The sequence below is a fragment of the Acomys minous genome (assembly GCF_964271855.1).
Source record: "Acomys minous genome assembly, chromosome: 7".
Lineage (NCBI taxonomy): Eukaryota > Metazoa > Chordata > Mammalia > Rodentia > Muridae > Acomys > Acomys minous.
Window position 1 is genome coordinate 69471976 of NC_140488.1, and position 24439 is coordinate 69496414.

Genomic DNA, 24439 nt, shown 5'->3' on the forward strand with positions numbered 1-24439 from the left:
GAACATGAGTGTTAAGACTCAGTCCCCAGCTGGCTTAGAATGGAGATTTCTGACAAGAGACTGAGAACCCCATGTTCTGCTTCTCCAATTTGAGGGATGGGGCCGAGATTGCCTCAGGAAGAAGACTGGGGACTTCTTTTCCTAAGTGTTGACTGGACCTCAGGAGGACCTCATAGATCCAAGGGAACCTGTACAGTCACGAAGCTTCTGGGAAGGTCTGAGAGGAGTCTGGCACACACCTCTTTTCCTATTGCTCTCAGCCCCTTCCAGGGATGGTGGGTGGGCACAGAGACAGTTGCATCTCCTGAGCTTCCAGATGTGAGTGGTATTCTAACCAGGCTTCAAGAGCCTCTTTGCCTTCCATCAAGTGTATAGATGGACATTGCCTGCCAGTGGCTTGGGCGTTTCACCTCACAGACAAAAAGAGACCAGAGCCCCATCCACTCCATGGAAGCCTGTCACCACTTTATAAGCAAAGGCATGATGTTTCCAGCAAGACCTGACATAGCACACAATGTTCTCTCCAGGGCCTGGGAGGGTGGCAAAAAATAAAATAAATAAAAACCACAGTCCTTAGCTGTCTGTAATCCTGCCACTAATTACCTGAATAATCTTTAAGTGGTTTCATTTCACTGAGTCAGATAATTAAACTGTAAAAATCATGAGGGATTTTTATCTCTATAGCCATTTTAGCTCTGAAATACATTATCTGATGTTCATTTTTTCTTAATATTTTTATTTTATTACACATACACTTATATACTACATAGAGCATGAAGAACCACAAAACAAGAAGAATGTCTATTTGCATTCAAGGTTACCAAATACAAATAGACAATCTTCTTTTATCTTAGAGGAAAATACTATTTGTCTCAGTACACCTGCAATCTAAGCTTACCATTAAGAGCTCAAACCTAAAATGTTTTCCCATGTAACCAGATAAATTATACACAACAGAAGTTCAATTCCTCATTTATAGGCTAAATATCAAATCATCCCAAATGAAAGTAAATACCACCCTGTACCTACCTTTTGTGGCATCCACTATTCCTTGTCTACTCTACAGAAAGCCCTTTTAGCAATCAGTGAGTTGTATCACATACTACAAACTGCTGTTGTAACAGTGGGTGTTGATAATATTAAACTTCACTTTGAACTCTGGTTAGACTCAAAGGCAGTCACATCCGTTCCCTCTGTAAGAATCTGACAAGAATCCAGAGACCATTTCATGCAAAACACTGCCTTCACATCTGCTCTTGTCCTGATCTCCCTGTCTCCACCAATCCTCCCAAATGGAAGCACAAATGTAAAGGTGCTGGGCTAGAACTTACCCTGATGCTGAGCTGGGAGAAGGAATCTTGTACCTTTGCAAGGAGATGAGAGCAAAAAATGTACAACTCTGGGCAGCATGCACATATCCTGCTGATAACTGTAAAAAAAATTAGTGTTGAAAGAGGAAGTTGAGCACACTGATGTCTCACCACAGAAACCTTACTTGCACAAAACGAAGGTAAGTCCCTTGAGCAAATGACGCAAGTCGAGTTTGATTTCTTCTTTATTTCATTGGTGCTACACAAACAACTAATACATCTTTGCTTTCTTAACTGTTACCCACCTTATTTCCTTCCACCACAACCCAAATGTTTTTCTTATTATATTCCAGTATGCTTTGTGTCAAGATAAGACTTCAATGCCAAAGAAGAAAAAAGTTTGCCTAAGAACTGGAAAGCTTCTGCTCTTTCAATTCCAGGGGCAAAGGCTGAGGAAATACAAAATACATGTCAAAACTAATAACAGGGCTGTCTTTGTTTAAATATTCCACTCAAGTGAGTACATACCATGTGTGTCTTTCTAGGCCTGGGTTGCCTCACTCAGGATGATCTTTTCTAGTTCAATCCATTTGCCTGCAATTTCATGATTTCCTTGTTTTTAATAGCTAGATAGTATTCCATTGTGTAAATGTACCACAATTTCTTTTTTTCTTTTTTATTGTAATTTATTCAAATTACATCCCAAATGTTATCCCCTCACTTGTATCAGTTTCTTTATCCATTCCTCAGTGGAGGAACATCTAGGGCTGCTGTGAACATAATTGAGCAAATGTCCTTGTGGTATGGTGGAGCATCTTTTGGGTATATTCCAAGGAGTAGAATAGCTGAGTCTTGAGGAAGCCCTATTCCAAGTTTTCTGAGAAGGTAGAGCTGTTCCCAATTTTCTAAGAAAGTGCCCGATTGATTTCCAAAGTGGTTGTACAAATTTGTACTCTCACCAGCAATGGAGGAGTGTTTGCCTTTCTCCACCTCCTTACCAGCATGTGCTGTCACTTGAGTTTTTGATCTTAGCCATTCTGACAGGTGTAAGATGGAATCTCAGAGTCATTTTGATTTGCATTTCCCTGATGATAAGTGGATTTTAACCACTTAGTAAAGGATAAACATACTACAATTCATAGACCCAAAGAAGGTAAATAAAAAGGAGGACCGAAGATAGGATGCTTAAAACTCCCTCAGAAGGGGAAATAAAATAGACAGAGGTTGTGGTTGAAGAGAGGGAACAAGGTAGGAGAGAGAATGCAGAGAGATATGAGAGTAGATATCAGACCAGGGAAAAGCAGGGCCAGGAGGACAGAAGGCAGGCAGAAAAAAAGCAGGGGTATCTCTGTAACAAGCTGCAGACCTAAGTTAGCTATTACTAGGCCTCTGGGAAAATATGAGTGGGACTCTAGCTGAGACTTTTAGTAGTAGTGGTAATGGAGACTGAAGAGGACACCCACTAACTTGACAAGATTCCTAGTGGAGGGAGGGGATCACCAATCCAATCCACCCACAAAAACTTTGATTCAAAACTTACCCTGCCTACAGTATATGCAGGGATAAAGATAGAGCAGATATTGATGTAGTGTCCAAGCAATGTCTGGCCCAAATCAAGACCCACCCCATGGGAAAGATCCAATCCCTGATACTATTAACAATACTCTATGCTTACAGACAGGAGCCTATCAGGGTTGTCCTCTGAGAGGCTCCACCCAGAAATTGTTTGAAACAAATGCTGAGACTCACAGCCAAACACTGGGCAAAGCATAGGGAGCCTACTGGAAAAATGGAGGATGATGGAAAAGAAAGGGATCTGGAGGTAACAGGAGCTCCACTAGAAGATCAACAGAGCCAACTGACCAAGACCCAGAGGGCCCTGTGGAGACTGAAGCACCAACCAAGGACCACGTATAGACTAGACCTAGGTCCTCTACATAGATGTAGCCTATGGGCAGCTCAGGCTTCATGTGGGTTCCCTAGTAAGAGTAGCAGGTGCTATTTCTGACACAGACTCTGTTGCCTGCTTTTTGATCACTTCCCCCTGATGGGCCTCCCTTGCCAGGCCACAAGGAAAGAGAACAAACTCAGTCCTGATGTGACTTGATGACCTGAGGCAAGTGGGTAGGGGCAGGGTCTCCCCTTTTCTAAGGAATATGGTAGAGGGGAGGAGGAAGGGAGGGTGGGACTGGGAGGAGGGGAGGGAGGGGGCTATGACCTAGATATAAAGTGAATAAATAAATTAATTAAAATAGAGAAAAGAAAAAAATTTCCACCCAATCTAGATCATCCTCATCTTGATCCATCTATCTTTAGGTTGACATTTTAATGTATAGTTTAGTTGTTTTGTGTATTTATTGTGCCTTTAGTATGTATGTCTAGATTATCTCTGCGTTCCAAACTAAGCATTTTCATGAATGTTGTTTGTATGAAAATGGAGGAAAGAGGTAAATAAATAAATGCCCAAAGAATGCATATGTAAATAAATGAAAAGTACAATTAATTGTAGAGTATGCATCTAGTGTAATAAGAGTGTAATGATTCTGTACTGTGTCTACAGGATCTTCAGAAATATGAAAATAAATATCACCAATTAGAAACAGCACTTTCAGCTGAGTTTCAGAATAATTCTGAGAAGCAAGGTTTAAAAAGTAGTGCAAACCTCTACAGGCATATAAAAGAACCACATGCAAAATTTTTAGCCTGGAGCTGCAGAGACTTTTTTGTAATAACCATAGTAAAGAAGAAAAACATAAATACTTGTGGGTTATGTCAAAGAGTAGCTTTTTGATTCAAAGATAACACTGATTAAAGAAGGAAATGGAAGACCGTATTTTTGTAGGAGGGCATACTGGATCTGCAATAGTTCATTTTGAAACAAACACATCTTATAAAACCAGAACCAGTAAAGACCTAGATGGAGCTAGGCCCAGTACTCAGGGATGTCCAATAAAAATCACAGGGGCATGGAGGTATGAAAAATAAATGGTTTTAGCATTGGAAACTAAGAGCCTGGGCTGATTGATGATATGACCATGACTTGTGAGAACTGGCAAGGGGATAGGGTATTCTTCCTGGCTAAACTATGTAAACGAAACAAACTTGACCTTGCAGTACTCTTATTAATTCTGATTTCATAGATGTATCCAGCTTCAATCTGTTGTTAATTTAGTTTTTTGACTTGGCATCCCTACAGAAAAGAGACTAAGTTGACAGGCCAACACACATCTCAGTCCATTTGGCAGTTCTCTTCTCTACTATAAATTATTAAATTGGCGTCATGATACAAATCTGTCCCTTGCGAGTTTGAGTAGTGTGAGCCAGTTTTCTAGGGTATTATCCTTCTCAGACCTGTTAAACTTTGAAGCCAAAGCCTGGGGTAGAGGGAGAAAGAAATTCCTTCCTGAAAAGTGACCAATGTCACCACATACCACAGTCATTTTACAGACACCTTCTTAATGTTGCTAGAAGAAAACTTGACTACTGACCTCACCTCTCTCTTATATATAAGTAGCCTTGTCTATCATTGGCTCTAACAAGGAGAGGAACAGATCAGAAATTAGTGACTCAATTCAGGCAAAAACATTTGAATTCAGTTAACTTTGGAAGTCATCTAAAAGGAAGAAAGCTGTAGACAAAGTAAAAGAACTAATAACTTAGCAATCATCTGTAACTAGTTGCTGAGTGCACTTTGTGGCCTGGGTGTCAATATCCCAGGCATAATAGTCTAAATTTACTATAGTTGACTCATCTTACCCATCAGTCTGAGTGCTTCCTTCCTTCTTGCTTACTACATCATATACTCCCTAGGCTGGGGAAAGTTTACAATTAGTGCTTCAAATGATTTTAGGCTTTCTAAAAGTAGCATTCAATAAGTAAAGATAGAAGCATAAAATGCAACTTCTGTTCTCCATGAGTTGATTTATGACAGGTTGATCATTCCTAAAATTAACTAGAAAGTATAGCATAGTATATAATTTGATATTAAATTGTGTGACTACAGTATGAGTTTGTTTGGCAAAATATGTAAGTTCTGGATGCTCAGTAGACAAATTTTACATCTTAGAGCATAGAATTAATTAGATCCAGGAAGTTATGAGGTAGGTTTTTAACAGAACCAAGACGGGGGAATGAAAAGTATTATGAATACTTTTGGTGTATTGTCAGAATTATACCCAATTTATGCTTATCATCTCATTGAATCCTTCCTATCAAGTAGGAACTGATATTATCTCTTGTCTTATCCATTACTGGATTGAAACACAGAAGAGTAACTTCTGAAGATGGAAAAACACGTAAATAGGAGAGGCAAGATTCTGACCTAAAGCTGTTTGCCTCTACAACTCCATAAAAGAACTCTTAAAAGGCAAAACTAAATGATGAAAGCTCTTTTGGAGGATATATTAGTAATTTAAGTATAAGATAATAAGCATGAGGATTATGGCAACAACAGTACAAATGAAGATGAACAGTAATTTCGAAAGAATTATTTTTCTCTAAAGGGCTCTTAAACCTGTAATCAGTAAAATGAAAGAGGAAATGAACCTTCATGAAAAGGAATAAATCAGTATTTGAAGGGAGCCAATTTTTGCATATTTTCCATTAAAGGTTTTTGAATTGTACCTTGAAGTGTCTTCTTTCAGGAAGAAAAATATGATTAACAACTGGAAGAGAGGTTAATTTTCCTGAGCCCCAAAGGCTTGTTTCAGAGATATTTATTAGCGCAGGGACACTTCTTGAGGCCCCCCTATGAGGAACCTCCTGTCATAAGAAGAGAAGTAGTTTCAGTGGATATGAAATCTAATGAAATCTATTTCAGAGGATTTTCAGGGGAAAATATTTCATTAAGACAAACAACTGACCAGTTGGGCCTATGCAGTGTAAATCAACCAGAATGACTAAAGTTTACTTGATTCTGGATAGTCTTTTTGGTTTCCAATCATCCAAAGTAATGAACAATAAGCAAAATGCTAAGGACTGAGGACAATAATGCTACACCTTGTCTAACTTTCTTATTTTATAAATAAAGCATGCATTTGTCAATGAAACTGGTAGTTGGGAAAATTTCACAACAGATGAAGACAATATTCCTTCAACACCTTTCATTGCAAACAATTTAGTTTAGCTTTCTTTTGAAACATATATCTTTGCACTGTGTTCTTGTTGTTTTACAGAAGATTGTTTTATGTGCAAAGATGGATAGCATACTTTACCTTACTTGTGACATCTAGATTTTGTAAAATATTTGATTATTTACAAAGAACAAGGACACGCATAAAATGTGAAATTCATTGTTTTGGGCAATTAATATTTGGTAATAGAATAATAAAAAAATGGCTCAAGTGACTCACATACTAAAATAATTTTTAGAAATGGCACTGATAACACAAGGATATGGAGTCCAAACGTAGAGAATTTCAGTTACCTACAAGTAGCATTGTTTGATTTATTGATTAATTTACATTATTTTACTCTTAGAAATTATTTAGGATCCAAGGCATGGTATGGTGGTACAAACCTTTAATTTCAGCAAATTAGGGGGGCAAAAGGAGGCAGATTTCTGTGAGTCTAAAGTCAGCCTGCTCTACATAGTGAGTTCCAAGACAGCTTGTGCTACAAAGAAAGACCCCCATCTGAAAACAAACAAACAAAAAAAACAACAAAAACAAAAATATTTAGGATCCAAATAAGTTATTCATTTCTTTGTATTCTATCTTTTGATAGTTATCATATTTCACAATAGAATATTTATTAATCTGTTCAAATTAATGAATTTATCATTCCTCAAGATAACATGGTTTTGAAATGAGATAGGGACAATATTTCTGAAGTTTTACAGAAAAAACAACAGACTGAAGGTTAAAAACATAAGTGATAAACTGTCTTTGTTAAGTGAGACATCAGAAAGGGTTACAGAGATGCCAAAGAATAGTCTTCATTATTTTGTAAAGTAATCTCATTTCAGCATCTCTCTTTGCAGCAGAAAAGCAATTAATCTGCCCCTCCCTTTTTCTGCAAAGTATAAAGGTTTTGACACATAAAACTTCAGAGGACACACTCTATACTTGCTTAGCCAATAATTTCATAGTGACAAATTCACATTATTAATTTGTCACTGAGAGATCCATTGAAAGAACAAGGCACAATAAATATTTTTAAAATACAATAGGAAAATCCTCACTTTTTTCAGAATCCACATTGCAATTACTCCATAAAATACATTATTTTTCAAAATGAAACAAAATAGACTTTATAGAATATATTAAAATTGAATTCAGAAATAGACAAATCATTTTAGTTGCAATGTGTGTCCTAAAATACCAGAGAACCATTTCTACTGTGTTTCTTTAAAATTCATTGGTTTAGCTGTTCATTGAATGGCTCTCAAGTGACACATTAATAGCATGAATTAGTCTGCAGAAAATTATTGGCTAACTAAGTGGATAAATTGTATCCTCCAAAAGTTGATCTGTCTGAACCTGAAATTTCCCATCAAACAGAGTATATATGAAGAGATGCTTAATGTAAGGTGCTTTGCTCATGAAGGCAGAGTCCTCACTATAGAACAAATGCCTTTTTAATGAAAGAACTTATAGTCCACCCTTTTTCTCTTCCAAATGTTGTGTTTATTTTGTCTTTTACTTCGGAACGTTGAAGCAGCCCATAGCTCTCACTGGAAGTTGAGCATATGTTCTTGTACTTTTAAGCCATTCATGAGCCAAAGTTTCTTTCTTTTCCTTATAATTTATCAACCTCATATTTTTAGTTATGCGAAGAGAAAGCAGATTAACAGGCTGAATTAGAAAAATTCTGACACTTGGTGAGGACCCAGGGTCCCCCTAGTTCTTCCTAGTGGCCCCTTTCAGCCTTTCTTTCTAGTTTGTTGCCAACCTTTTCTGACTGTACTAGAACCTCTCCCTACCAGAGATCCAAAGCTGCCACATGAAACCGGAATTCACGTAGGGGATCTTCACCCTCCTGCCAATCCTCCATGTCTGTCTTTCCAGGCTTAACTGCCTGCAACATGCCTTCTTCCTAGCACAAACTCACATCCTGGGACTCGGCCATTTTGTGAAGACCCAGAGTCCCCTCATTCTCATTCTTCCCTGCTTTCCCTTTCCACCTTTCCTTCTAGTTTCTCTCTCTCCATTCCTTCAGGACTCCCCGATGATATACTTGAAATCTCTATGAAAAAAAAAAAGGACTAATATCCCCCCAAATAACAGCGAGAAATAATCAAACTGAAATCAATGAAACGGAAGTGTAAGCAACAAGAATACACTATGATAAGTAGCAACAATTCAATTCCTAAAGTACTTACATTATATAATTGTAGTTGTTCAATAAAGAAAAAAAGAGATGATAAATGTGAAGAAACAAGAAATATGGAACTCAGAGGGAAAAACAGAAAAATAAAGGAATCCTAAACCAGTCACGGTGGCGCACGCCTTTAATCCCTGTACTAAGGAGGGCAAAGGCAGGTAGATCACTGTGAGTTAAAGGCCAGCCTGGTCTACAAAATTAGTCCAGGGTCATTTAGAATATATTCAGAGGTCCAAGGAAAATAGGAAAATCATTTTGTAAAAAAAAAAAAAAATCACCTAACGGTATGAAAATAATAGCACACTAAAGACTAAAGACACAAATTCAGTAGAGAAAGAACTTCAAACAAGTCAAATGAAAATGTTAAAAATGACAGTATAAACACAATTAAGTATAATTTAAGATAGAATGATTGAAATTACCAATCTAAATAGTCTTCCTAGAGATGGGCCCCCTAATTGGTCATCTCTGAAATCATAAATAACTCTAATTGGATTGAGCAAGTTGTATTTGTATATTTGTGCACTTCTACATGCATATGTGTGTCTGTGCTATGTGTTTATGTAAAATAATATCTTTTTAAAGAAAAAGGAGTGGTAGGAGTGCAAACTTGTACAACCAATTTGGAAATCAATCTATCACTTTCTCAGAAATTTGTATAGTGCTACTACAAGACCAGTCATACCCAGCCACACCACTCCTGGGTAAATACCCAAAAGATGCTCCACCTTACAACAAAGACATTTGCTCAGCCATGCTCATAGCAGCCTTATTCGTAATAGCCAGAACCTGGAAACAACCGAGATGTCCCTCAGCCAAAGAATGGATAAGGAAACTGTAGGTACATTTACACTGTGGAATACTACTCAGCTATTAAAAACAAGGAATTCCCGAAATTTGTGGATAAATGGATTGAACTAGAAATGATCAGAATGAATGAAGTAACCCAGACCCAGAAAGACACACATGGTATTTACTCACTTATAAATGGATATTAGCCCAACATAGATGTCTTCTGAAAAATTCCACCCAGTGGGGGATCTGGACAGTTGCTGGGACTTGCTGCTGGACTCTGACCAGAGTGCTAAAAGTGGTATGGAAGAATCAGGCATGGAAGAACCCAAAGGGTTCAGAAATCCCACAAGGAGACCATTAAGACTGGCGGATATGGACCGGGGAGAGGGGGTGCTGAACAAATTCTTGTACCAACCAAGGACAACACATGAAGTAAACCTAGATCCCCAGTTCAGATATAGCCAATGGACAACTCATTCTCCAAGGTTGTCAGGGGAGCAGGGACTACTTCTGACTTGAACTCTGTTGCTCAAAATTTGATCACTTTCCCTTGGTGGAAAGGCCCTGCAGGCACACAGAGGAAGGGGAAGCAGGCTATCTGGATGAGACCTGATAGGCTGTGATCAGAAGGTGGAGGAGGAGAGCCCTCCTGTCAGAGGTATAAGGGAGGGGAATAGGGAGAGAGTGTGGGAACAGGAAGATAGGAGCTAGGTGATAACAACTGTGATGTAAAATGAATAAATTATAATAAAAAATAACAAAAAAGGAGCGTTGTGCAGGAGGGAATGGGGAGATGAATGGAAAAGGGAAAAATTATGTGATTATATTTCAATTTCAATCCTACAGTTAGTAAAATAACAACAAAAAGAAAGAATAAAAGAATGAAGGAAATACATAGCATTACTAAGCAAACCAATGTGTACATAATGGGAATTTCAGAAAGGAAAAAAGAAGCAAAATTTTTTTCAATTAAATATTTGAAGAAATAATTGCCGAAGGCATTGGACTTGTGAGAAAATTTAAATGGCAGAAAGCATACAAGAAGCTATAAAACCTCTAAGTAGGATAGATTTGGAAATACATGACCACACCAGAGTGATTAAGCAAAACAAAATAAAACCAAATCTTGAAAGTAACCACTTCTCATCTTAAACTACATATGTGTGAAGACAGAGGCCTAAACCAAGACACAGAAGCAGGATGGAGTCAAATGTAAATAATGATGAGGAATGTATTTTGGCCCTCTAAAGAAGGGGGTAGAATCAGTCATTTAATAGGGAATCTGAACACATCATATATTGAGCCATACAAAGATTAGCTACATCTTTAATGTTAAATAATTCAACCAGATAAGAACTTTTCAACCAAAGTCTGTTACATTTGAGGTAAGGTAAAGGGCAACAGTGAAGCCAACAGAAATATTAACACTTCAATCTTAGCAGTTTTGTTTGTGCATTCTTCAGTTTTTGAAGGACTACCAATTGTGGTGCTTGAAACAAAGACTGGGTAAAGATTATTAAATAGTTTTATGAATCTACAAAACATTGATAAAGTTTGTCTTATTGTACATGATTAATACAACTGAAAAGGTCTAGAAAGACTGAGACTTTTGGAGGAACTTAAGTACTACACTGAGCAGTCTTAACACTGTGGGTGTGGGTAGTACTGAAGAGTTATTGAAGGTTCATTGGTACAGTATTGTGGTCACAGTGGTTTTTAAAAATATTTTTGAACAAACTATAGACCCATATGTCATTTTGAGAGATAGTATCTTGTGCCAATTATAATTGCTATGATATAAAAATATAATAAGTGCTTTTGAAGATGTGAACAAAATAGAACTTTGATATATTGTTTGGAAGATGTAACTAAGTACATTAGAGACAATGCATGGCAGTTCACAAAAACTGAAAATGGATTACTATATGGTATAGTAAGTCACTGAAATAAGCACACAAAAGAGATACTTGTATCCCCATGTTAATTGCAAGACTACTTGTGAGAATGAAGACATGGAATGAGTTTAGCAAATCATAAACAGATGACTAACAAAAACTCATGGGTTTGATGGATGATACAAGTGCAAGAGCCTGAGTTTGGCTCTCCAGCACCCATTTAAAAACAAAAACAACAAAACAATCCTTCAGTTTTGTAGTTCACGCTTGTAACCCTAACACTGGGGAGGTAGAGACAAAGTAATACTTGGACTTTGATGGCTAGCTAGTCATGCTAAGTTGATGAGTTCCAGGTTAGTAAAAATGAGGTACCTAGCCTCAAAACATAAGGCAGAGAATAACAGAGAAGATCTCTATCTGATGCTTACCTCTGGCCTCCACATAAATGCGTACTACATTTTGATTACTAGACTTTTGGGACAGTGTTGGGCAGGGTAGATAAATGAAAGCTAAATTTAACTAGTTCAATGCTGCGTACACACGTTACAATACCACATTGTATTCCATTAGTATACATAAGAAATGAATGTTGATACATAGTTTTAAGTTATATTTGTTAAGGAAACATCAAATACACAGCCCAATTAGCTGATGTAGTGATTCACATTCTGAGAAGCCAGACCCTCAGTTAATGAAAACAGTTAGTTCTTGAGCTGACACACTACTCTGCCCCCCAGGGACTCATGTTTTGGTTAAATTGAACAATTGTACCTTCCTTGGAAACTTATGTATTGTCTCAACTCCCAGGTAAGCAAAGCATTATCTATGCGGAACTACCCTACCCTCAGTGACAAACATTTGTGGTGCTTTGGTTCCCTGGATGGAGTAGGCTCCAGAGGCAGTGACTGGGCTGCTCTGCTTCACTATAAAACAAGGTCAGCACTGTGTTTTTGACTGCCTCTCAGCACCCAACCCACAGGTGCACTCTATCATTCTTAAGTTCCTGTTGTCACTCAACTTCACTTCAAAGAACATGATCCACTCCCATGCCACAGTAGCCCAGTGTCTTAGGTTACCACTATGTGGCTGTTCATCCCCAGATGCCTAAAGTTGCCACTGTGTACTATTTGTTTGAAACCAAAATTACAGTTTCAGAGCCCTCCATCTTTCCCAATGCTGTGTTCAAAGGCCAGAGACAGCTACATCTTTACCTCCAAGATTCAAGCCACTAGGGTATGTCTCAGAACCAAAGACATTGGTTGTGTGAGTAATATACATCCAGATACGTTTCAGAGAGTAAACATATAGCTTATGTTCCAGGTGTTGCCGTAGCTCCCACAACCTCTAAGCTCAGGATCTGTGCACATAACCACTATGAGCACTGCACCCTACAATACAGTGCACCTGTGGCTTCCTTTCTGTTATCTCAAACTCAACAACAACAAAAATGAAACCCTTATCTAAAATCCCCCATTATGCAAACGATAAGTATCCAAAAAAGCCACTCACATTGAACAATAATAACTTGTTTTGCCAAAGCCTTGGCACCTTAGGTATTTTAAGTACACGATTAAACACAATTGGATAAGTTGCACAGAGAGACTATGCCACTATACCCACTCACAGAGTGTCGTGCACAGTGAGCTTCTGTTTTCATCTACATATGAACATGACTCCCTAAGAAAGCCACTCAGAAATGTTTAGAAGTAACTGGGTTAAAGGAACTCAGCAAAGAATCATGATACCAGTTGAACTCAAACCAATGAAAATTTATAAATTACTGAAAGTCGAATTAAAAATAGTGATCTTGAAGAAATGTGGTTTTATACAATAAAATACTGATAGATAATTAAATATAATCAGAAAAATAAGTCATCATATGAACTTTTAATATCTACTAATATATACATTAACTTGCATTCAGAATGGAGGAAAAATTATATTTGCATCCACCAAAAAATAGATGGAACTTAGCAATAAATCTGGCTTTCAAAGGTGCCTAAGTGCATTCTTCAAAAGAAAACAAAACTATGCCAATTATTGAAATGATAAAATATGAAAATATAAAATTCAGCAACAAATATAAACATTCTCAAATTCAGAGCACTCCAATATTATAATAGTAGTTAATTAATCATCTATATTTCTAGTATAATGGTAAATAATAGAAGCAATCATGAATAATTAAATTAACAATAAGTTTTTGAGGAATATATAATATAAAAAGATGTAAAATGTGACAACAAAAGTTATAAATTATAAAATGGATGATAAAGGCTACAACTTTTCATATACGGCATGTCACATTGTCAGCTGAAAATACTATCATTATCAGATATTATATGTCTCACAATAATAACAAAATGCCATAATAGATGCAAAATGATAAAGTGAATCAAAACATAATACTAGCAGAATTTCCAAAAGTGTAAAGGTATACAGGACAACAAGACCAATGAATCTATAAACATCCAGAAAAAAAGTAACAAAGTGGCAGTGGGATTCCTGTATATTGACTTTATTTTATTGATATATATTCCCTATATCCCTAGATTCTCAAGGCCAGCACTTTTATGATGTTGGATCTTGTCAAAGGCCTTTTCTTCATCTAATAAGGTGGTTGTATGCTTTCTGTTCTTGAGTCTTTATGTGCTAGGTTACATTTATTGATTTCTGAATGTTGAAACATCCCTGTATCTCTGTGATGAAGCATACTTGATCCAGAACAAATGCCAACCTGGAGAGAGAAAGTGAGTATGAAGTTTCATGCCTATCTTAAAAGCTATAGGCAATTGGTAGCTACTTCGAAAGGAAGAGTCCATTTTCTTTTGTGATATGTCCCATGGTAGGTTGGCCATGTTCCAGTGGAAGCCTCCCATCCAACAGTATGGACAAATTTGTCTTGGTAGTATTTTTTTTAAAGGGAAGAGAATTAAAAATTGGATGAGTTAAAAAAAAAGAAGAATGGATCTTGAAAAAGCTGTGGTAAGGAGTAATATGATTAAAATACATTGTACAAAGTTATCAAAAACTAATACAAATATATCTTTAGTTATACCTTTAGGGAAGCTATATTTTGGACTACATGATCTAACTAGAAAAAAAAATTGACTTAGGCCCATATAAATGAAATGCAGGCTATTCATAATGATATTATTACCCATAATTTTTAAAATTCCATTTTATAAGTATATCTATCTTGATAAGAAAATAATTTTACTTTAAAGCTCAATATATGAATAAGAAAAAATATATATAATAACACAACTTTGGAGGATATAAATATAGAAGATGCAAAGGGAAAAGAGGCAGAAATACAGTAATAGAAAGCACCTTCAGCATTCTGTACAACAATAATTGTACAGAAAAATACTAGACTTGAATGGTATTTCAGATGAAATGAACATAAAGAAATGAAGACTAGTTCGTCCAATAATGGCAAAATACACATTGCTTTCTACCAGACACGAAACATTGTCCAGGATGTTATGCCACAAAATAAATCATATCAAGTCTAAGGAGACTTGAAATTATATCTTGTATTATGGCCTAAAACTCAAATATTATAAAAAAATAGACATTAATAACAAGATAACTTTTTTCATTTTTTTCTCCTTTATTAATTTATTCTTGTTACATCTCAATGGTTATCCCATCCCTTGTATCCTCCCATTCTTCCCTCCCTCCCATTTTCCCCTTATTCCCCTCCCCTATGACTGTTCCTGAGGGGGATTTCCTCCCCCTGTATATGTTCATAGGGTATCAAGTCTCTTCTTGGTAGCCTGCTGTCCTTCCTCTGAGTGCCACCAGGTCTCCCCCTCCAGGGGACATGGTCAAATGTGAGGCACCAGAGTATGTGAGAAAGTCATACCCCACTCTCCACTCTACTGTGGAGAAAGTTCTGACCATTGGCTAGATCTGGTTAGGGTTTAAAGTTTTTTGTGTATTTTTATTAATTTATTCATATTACATCTCAATGGTTATCCCATCCCTTGTATCCTCCCATTCCTCCCTCCCTCCCATTTTCCCCTTACTCCCCTCCCCTATGACTGTTCCTGAGGGGGATTACCTCCCCCTGTATATGTTCATAGGGTATCAAGTCTCTTCTTGGTAACCTGCTGTCCTTCCTCTGAGTGCCACCAGAGCCAGAAGGGCCTGGACGAAGATAACTTTTATAACGTTTGCTGAAGGAAGTGTGTCACTGGGTGTTTCAGATGCTCAAGGCAGATTTAGTGTGACACTTCTCTTCCTGCTGCCTGTGGATCCAGATGTAGAATGCTAAGATGTTCTCCAGCATCATGTCTGCCTGCACACCACCATGCTTCCCACAATAATGACAATGGATCAAACCTCTGAAACTGTAATCTAGCTCCAATGAAATGTTTGCCTTTATAAGAGCAGTCTGCAGAAAAAGCATTTGATAAAATCCAACACCCATTCATGTTTAAAGTTTTGGAGAGATCAGGGATAAAAGCACATAACTCAACATAATAAAGGCTATGTACAACTATATACAACAAGCCAATAGCCAAAATCAAATTAAATGGAGAGAAACTCAAGGAAATTCCTCTAAAATCAGGAACCAGGAAAGGCTGCCAACTCTCTCCATATCTCTTCAATATAGTACTGGAAGTTCTAGCCAGAGCAATAAGACAACAAAAGGAGATCAAGGGGACCCAAATGGGAAAGGAGGAAGTCAAACTATCCCTATTTGCAGATGATATGATAGTCTACATAAGGGACCCACAAAATTCCACCAGAGAACTCCTACAGCTGATAAATACCTTCAGCAAAATGGCTGGATACAAAATTAACTCAAAAAAGTCAGTAGCCTTCCTATATACAAATGACAATCATACAGAGGAAGAAATTAGGGAAACTATACTTTCACGATAACCACAAGCCATATAAAGTACCTAGGGGTAACTTTAACCAAGCGAGTAAAGGATTTGTTTGAAAAAGACTTCAAATCTCTGAAGAAAGAGATTGAAGATGACATCAGAAGATGGAAAGATCTCCCTTGTTCATGCATCAGGATAATTAACAAAGTAAAAATGGCCATCTTATCAAAAGCAATTTACAGATTTAATACAGTCCCTATCAAAATACCTACACAATTTTTAAAGATATTGAAAGATCAATTCTCAACTTCATATGGAAAAACAAAAAAACCAGAACAGCTAAAACAATCCTGTATAATAAAAGATCTTCTGGAGGAATCTCTATACCTGATCTCAAGCTGTACTACAGGGCAACGGTAACTGAAACAGCATGGTACTGGCACAGCAATAGGCTGGTTAATCAATGGAATCGAATCGAAGACCCAGAAGTGAGTCCACACATATTTGGACACTTGATTTTTGACAAAGAAGCCAAATCTATACAATAGAGAAAGGATAGCATCTTCAACAAATGGCCTAACTGGATGTCTACATGTAGAAAGATGCAAGTAGATCCATATTTATCACCATGCACAAAACTCAAGTCCAAATGGACTAAAGTCCTCAACAGAAAACCAGAGACACTAAATCAGTTAAAAGAAAAAGTGGGGAAGAGCCTGGAACACATTGGCACAGAAGATAACTTCCTGAACAGAGAACAGCAACAGCGCAGGCCTTAATGTCAACAATCAATAAATGGGACCTCATGAGGCTGAGAAGCTTCTGTAAAGCAGGAGACACTATCAACAGAACAAAGCGACAGCCTACAGACTGGGAAAAGATCTTCACCAGTCCTACATCTGACAAAGGACTAACATCAAATATATAAAGAACTCAAGAAATTAAACACCATCAAACCAAATAACCAAATTAAGAAATGGGGCTCAGAGCTAAACAGAGAATTCTCAACAAAGGAATATCAAATGGCTGAGAAACACTTAATGAAATGCTCAAGGTCTTTAGTCATCAGAGAAATGCAAATCAAAATGACACAGAGATTCCATCTTATACCTATCAGAATGGCTTAAGATCAAAAACTCAAGTGACAGACAGCACATGCTGGCGAGGACGTGGAAAAAGGGGAGCACTCATTCATTGCTGGTGGGAATGCAAACTTGTACAAGCACTTTGGAAATCAATCTGGCACTATCAGAGAAAACTGGGAATAGGGATTCCTCAAGACCCAGCTGTTCCACTCCTTGGAATATACCCAGAAGATGCTCCAGCACACAACAAGAACATTTGCTCAACCATGTTCATAGCAGCCTTATTCATAATAGCCAGGACATGGAAAAAGCCTAAGTTTCCCTCAGTAGAAGAATGGATAAAGAAACTGTGGTACATTTACACTATGGAATACTACTCAGCTATTAAAAAAAATAAAAAAGAAAAAGAAAAAAGGAAAATCCCGAAATGTGTGGACAAATGGATAGAACTAGAAATGACCATAATGAGTGAGTTAACCCAGAAGCAGAAAGAGTCAAATGGTATATACTCCCTTATAATTGGACACCAGCCCAAGAGGAGATTGGGATAGATGTAAGAACATTCTAATGGAACTCTAGGTGAGAGAAGTATGGGAGGATAGGGAAATAGAAGGATCCTGACCGTCCTAGAAACCTACAAGAAAGACGTGTATCTGGTCCCAGGGGCTCAGCTCAAACTGCTGCACCAACCAAGGACAATACATGCAGTAAACTTCGAACCCTTACTCAGACCTAGCCAATGGACAGGACATATTCACAGTTGAGTGGAGAGCAGGGACTGACTCTGACATGAACTCTGGTGCCCCATATTTGATCACTTCCCCTTGGTAGGGAAGCCTGGTGGCACTCAGAGAAAGGATAAGCAGGCTACCAAGACGAGACTTGATAGCCTATGATCATATAGTGGGGGAGGAGGCCCTCCTCAGTCACAGACATAGGGGAAGGGAATAGGGTGAAAGCAGGAGGGAGGGAGGAATGGAAACGTACAAGGGATGAGATAACAATTGAGATGTAATCTGAATAAATTAAATAAAAAAATAAGTTGTCATGGTCATGGTGTCTCTTCACAGCAATAGAAACACTAAGACAGGTACTTTTACTCAAACTTTTCTTTTAAATTTTATTTTTTATTTTTTAATAAACTCATAGGATAGTCCACATTATGTTTCAGGCATCTTTAGTGTTTGTTATCCTCCCTTCATCCTTTCCTTTCAGCTTTGTTGACTGCAGCACATTCCTTTCTCTTGAGCTGTTTCTGCTCCCTGATAGCAGCTCTGCTCAGCAAGTATCCCATGACTCTGGCATCTACCATATTTGGAGGTATCCAAAGAATCCAGACTTCACCTTCACAGACTTACACAGTGGCCTCTCTAAGCCTCCATTCAGGGATACCCCTAACACATGCCTGGCCTCAGCAACTTTTCTTAGCCACAGAGGGAGATTCTTTAGCTCCCTTCTCATATCCTTGACTCTAAAGCCAGAACCATGTGGTCAAAGTTGCCAAACCCATACTGTTTTCTGGGGCTGAACATGACCCCCTCGTTCAATTACATCTACACCAGCTTTCTTTTTTCAATGGTTTCCTTCACTGCCCAAGCCGGCTGTTGTGGAACTAGCTCGATAGATCAGGCTAGTCTCAAACTCAGATATCTGCCTGACTCTGCCTCAGGGGTGCTGGGATTAAAGGCTGTGCCACCACACCTGTCTCTAAGATTTTCTAAACTCCCTTCCACAAATTGGAAGCTTAGCTGTGTGAGATCTTGCCCTGAGGTCACCAAAACCCTTTATTTTATTTAACATCAGGGATTTCGTTAATCTGTTTCTCTCCTTGAACATAGGATTTAACTCCATTCCACTTCCTTGAGCCCCTTTCCTCCTCCAAATGTACATTTTCTAACTTTCCTTTCTCAGCTTGCTCCTGTTCATTATAGATCTGCACAAATATGGGCACTAATAATCACATGCCACAATCCGTACTAGGCTGCTTTGAAATCTCCTCTGCACATGTAAATAATATTCAATTTAGCTTCAGGCAGGCTTTTTGAACAAGTGATGAAAGCAGCCACATTCTTTACCAAAATATCTCAAGAATAGTCTCTAAGCCAGATAGTAACATTCCACTCCTCTGAAACCTCTTGAGTCGGGCCCCCACAGTTCCAATTATCTTCAGCACTACTGTCTTCTATACTTCGACTAGGATGGCCCATTAAGCCCCACTTAAAGTATTCAGCTGCTTTTCTAATAAAAAAAAATTACAAAGTCGACATTCCTCCAAATAAAAGCATAGTCAGGCTTATTACCCCAATGTCTTACTCCTGGTACCAAATCTATAAAAGATAATACTCCTCACAGAAATCGTAGGTTTTAAAACAAAACCACTCTAGGGACAGGATAACTCCCTTTGAGTTTCTTTGGTTTTGTTTATGGTTTTTGTTTTTGTTTTGGTTTGGTTTGGTTTGGGTTTTGTCTAGGGGTCCAAGAAACCCCTCCACAAATAGTACAGGGTATTGGAGTTGCTTTTTGTTGCCCACTAGAACTTAATGACCACTTGTGGCTTTCTGTAAGCAAAAAGAATCTTCTTTGGTAAGAGGTGAGAGCTACACTCATTGAGAAATATAAGTATTTAGAATACAAGTAGAAGTTATGTTGGTTTAGGAATGTGGCAGTAGTAAGTTCTCTTTTAAGATCCATGACAATACTAGGCCTGGGCAGTTGGATGGGTTTCCAGTACCAAATATTACTTGGACTGCTGTTGGTTACTGCCAAGATATAAGTTCCACTATTGAACCTTTAGAGATATCTTGCTATAATGGTCATTATTGTCATGTGTAAATATCACAACTGGGAAGAATATCAATTGATTTCCTCCTTTGGCAACTTGCATATCACCTTCCAGTATTATGAAAGTAAATCTTCAGGGAAAAGGCTTTTGGGTCAGATCTGGGTTGAATATTTCCAGGCCTGTAATGATTGAGTAGTGTACAGGCTAGAGCAATAGGGACTTATTTTCAGTTTCTAGGAGAAAACCAAGGATAACAGGAACAGGCTATTTTGTTTTAGGAGTCTCTTGGACTCTCTTGAACAACAACTCAAAAGAAGATGCCACTGACCATCACCACAGCTGCTACAGTCAGAAAAGAGTAACAAGAGTTGAGTGAAAACTCAGATATCAGATACTAGGGCCACAGCCACCGTGCCACCAAAGGAAATCTTGAACTTGACAAGTGAACTGTCAAGAAATACAGCAGTCCTACACCCAGCCCAGGAAAAGAATGGGAAGAGTACACAAAGATACAGTCTCTGGTTAAGAAAATATGGAAGAAGCAAAACAATCTGTCTACTACTTTTGATGGGAAAACATAACATTACTTTCCTGATCTAATGCAATGGACCTCTGAAAGCGGGGCTTCTATCAAGGGTTTTGTAATGGTTTAACTTCAAAGAAGAGGGCCTTGGTTTGAGAGCAACAAGAGACATCAAGGCAGAGGAATTATTTATATGGGCTCCATGAAAGTTACTAATGACTCTTGAATCTGCTGAGAATTCAATATTGGGCCGTCTGTATTCTCAAGACAGAATTCTGCAAGCTATGGGAAACATTGCACTGGCCTTTTATCTGCTCTGTGAGCGAGCCAGGCCCAACTCTTTGTGGCAGTCAAACATTCAGAGCCTCCCCAGTGAATATGACACCCCTCTCTACCTTGAAGAAGAGGAAGTGTGGTGTCTTCAGTCAACACAAACCATCCATGATATCTTCAGCCAGTATAAAAGCACAGCATGCCAGTATGCCTATTTCTTTCTTTTTTTTTTTTTTAGTTAAAAACAAATTTATTCAAATTCCAAGGGTTCTTCTATTGGGCATTATTCATAAAAATACAACAATAACTAATAGCATGTAAGTCTCACAATTTCAGAATCAAACTAGTTTAACAATGCCTAATGCATATGAACAGCCAAATAGGCAAGTGTGACAGGTCTCAGGTACCACTTATAATTTACTTCAGTGATATGACATCTTGCTGTTCATTACTCAATTCTCCTTGGCCTGGGAGAGGAGGCAAAATCAAGGTAAATGAGTTGTGAATGAAGATGCTTCATAGCACCACAAATGCAGGCGATTTTGTTTCTCCTGACAATACCCTACACTCGCACTGCACTTTATTTGAATGCAGCATTTGGAATTCTTTGTCCAAAAGGACTGGGATTTCCAAATGTAATCAGAACACAACGATGTGAGCCACAGAACAGTGCTTGGGCTTTTCTAGTCCTCATCATTGAAACTGAGTGCCTCCCATAGTCAATATTCTATTGTGCCTAGTACACAGTATGCCTATTTCTATAAAGTCATCCAGACTCACCCTCATGCCAACAAACTGCCCTTGAAGGAGATTCTTTCACTTATGAGAACTACAGGTGGGCACTCTCTTCAGTTATGACACGACAAAGCCAAATGCCTGCTGAGGATGGCTCCTGGTGATCTTTGCCCTGATTCCATTATGCCACATGTGCAATCATACCAATGGCCTGATCACACCTGGTTATAACCTGGAAGATGACTGCTACGAATGTGCAGCTCTGTAGGGCATTCAGGCTGGAGATCATATTTACATTTTTTATGGCACATGGTCAAAAGCAGAGTTTGTGATCCACAATGGCTTTTTCTTTGACAATAATTTACATGACAGAGTGAAAATAAAGCTTGGAGTGAGGAAAAGTGACAGGCTCTATGTCATGAAGGTTGAGGTCTTGGCTCCTGCTGCTATCCCAACAGCTAGTGTTTTGGATGCACTATCCTGAGCTGCCCATGTCAGCTCAGCTTCTGGATTTTCTCCTAGTATTCTGCAGCTCAAAGAGGAACTGAAAGAGCATTTGCTAGGGGACCAGGCCATTGATAGGCTCTTCACTCTGGGGAACTCTGAGCTTCCTGTCAGCTGAGACAATGAGGTCAAACTTTGGACATGTCTAGAAGATAGAGCCTCACTTATTTTAAAACCATATAAAACAACACTTGACGAAGATAAGATGGCCTTGAAAAACCTTGACCTGTCTGTCCCTGCCACAACTGCCATCAGATTACGATTGAGTGAGGAGATTTTGGAAAAATCAATAGAGAGTGCAGCCAAGAACCGAGAACATATGGGAGAGAGGGTGCCACTGCCCAGATAAGAGGAATGTGACCTGGGCCTAGTAGAGGGTGGTGTGGGGACTCGAGTCTCCCTCTGGTCCTGAGACAGCTGGAGGAGGAGGTAGGTATTCAGGAGTCTCTGAGCCTCATGGAAGCTGTCAGCAAAACCAAGGCTGCCGAAAATGGGCATGTCAACGGGGAAGACTCCATCCTTAATGGGACCAGGTCTGAAAATGAAAGCTTAAGCCCAGAAAAAATAAATAAAAATGTGACTGGAGACACCAGAGAGTCTTCAGGCAGCAGTGGCCAAATAAAGGGTGACTCTGAGAAACTCGTTGGGATTCAGTCTAGCAGAAGGGTGTGGACAGCCTATTACATCACCGTGTACCTTGTTAACATTTTTCTTTTTTCAGAGAGGAAAATATATGTTTACTGCTTTGTATAAAGTGGTTTTTAAGTTATTTTACAGATCTAGCTTCCTTTTTCTTTTTTATTAAGATGGCCATCTTGCTTCTGGGCAGAACAACATAGTCAACAGCAGCAGAGGGAGGTGCCCTTGAAAGACTACAGACCAGTACAGACCAACTGTGGACACTCACTTTGTCTCTTCCTCAGCTCAGCTATGCTCTGTAGGCCTGCCATCCTGACTCCAGAATGAAAGCTGATGCTCTGTAGGCCTGCCATCCTGACTCCAGAATGAAAGCTGCCTCTGCCTCCTCCTGAGGAAGGCAGGATAGACTGTGGGTGAGAGATGGTGGTGGGGACGACGCACAGTGGAAAGAGTGCTGAATGAGGTCATTACATGTAGAGTCTGGGTAAAATCTTTTTTTCCCTTCTTTTTAAAAATATTATCTCAGTACCAAAAGGTACAAACTACATACAGCAGGGAGAACCATGCGACAATCATGAGAATAATGAGTTCTATACATGTTACATTCATAGTGAATTGGCCATCTACATTCGTCCAGTCTGAAGTGTCTTTCCTATCTTGTTGGGTCTAAATTTCTGAATGAGATTCAATATCTATCCTATCTCAACTCTAATAGCTTAACTTCTTTATCTTGATCTAAAACTATCTTGTCCCCTAACCAACTAGGGCAAAATGTCCTCGTTCCTGCCACAAACAGAATCTGCCTAAAAATGGGCAACTTAGATGCAGGCAGAGTTGAAGACTGCACTCTGGCAAGTCAGGGTAAGCAAGTCCTCAATAGTTCCTGCCCTGCGAACAAGTCTGGAAGAGATATTAGGCCAGAAAGCTGATGATGAGGCTCCAACGTTATAAAGTGTATTGAGTGACTGGTCAGTCAGTAAATTGTCTTAAGTCAATTTGTACATTTTGGAAACTGCTAACCCACACTGCTGGTTCACTCAAGAATTTAAGTTTTATTCCTTCTCAAGTCTCTAAGAGGCATTGAAGACAAGATAATATAGTTTTACAACCAGACAATCTAATTTTTATTGACTTAAAATGTTGATGATGATTCTAATTATATGAATACATGTCTAGTGATTTCTAAGGATTTGTTTACTTTTTTGTTCTGTTTTGCTTTATTAAAAATTTGTCTTTCTCACCGGGCAGTGGTGGCGTATGCCTTTAATCCCAGCACTTGGGAGGCAGAGGCAGATGGATCATTGTGAGTTCGAGGTCAGCCTGGTCTACAAAGCAAGTCCAGGGACAGCCAAGGCTACACAGAGAAACCCTGTCTCGGAAAAAACAAAAAACAAAAACAAAAAAACAAAAAACAAAAAACCAAGCAAACAAAATTTGTCTTTTTCCATAAATCAAAGTAGGATTTAAGTCCTCCTCCTTAGGTTCAATGCTGGCTCTGATTTAAAAGCTGTGCACTGACTTCCATTTATGGCAGTAGAGTGTCACAGACACCTCAGCAGCTGCCATGGCTTCACACAGGGTGTTCAGGATGAGGAAGATCCCTGGCTTCCTGGTTTTCACAACAAGCTAGAGATTTTCAAAGCTACCCTTTTGAGTAGCTCTATTAAAAGAAAAAGAAAAAGAGACAATGCCTATAACCTGAGTTTTGTGAGACAGTCTAAAGCTCTTGGAAGA

General features: G+C 38.5%; 1 protein-coding gene and 1 pseudogene across 4 annotated transcripts in view; one reads left to right on the forward strand and one right to left on the reverse strand.

The window, feature by feature from the left end:
* P2RY10 (P2Y receptor family member 10) overlaps window positions 1-24439 on the reverse strand; it is a 63087-nt gene that overhangs the window by 15343 nt on the left and 23305 nt on the right. The window contains exons 1-2 of one of the 3 annotated variants that reach the window (XM_084790753.1): window positions 1616-1663; window positions 1332-1429 (exon numbers count right to left, since the gene is read on the reverse strand). The gene's annotated coding sequence lies outside the window, so the exon portion shown is untranslated. Of the gene's footprint in view, window positions 1-1029; window positions 1292-1331; window positions 1430-1615; window positions 1664-24439 lie in introns of those variants that run through there. The other 2 variants (XM_084790751.1, XM_084790752.1) reach the window with 2 other exon arrangements.
* LOC311601207 (actin-histidine N-methyltransferase-like) lies at window positions 20687-22819 on the forward strand (annotated as a pseudogene). The gene is made up of 2 exons: window positions 20687-21032; window positions 21568-22819. The product of its transcript is annotated as an actin-histidine N-methyltransferase-like (transcript).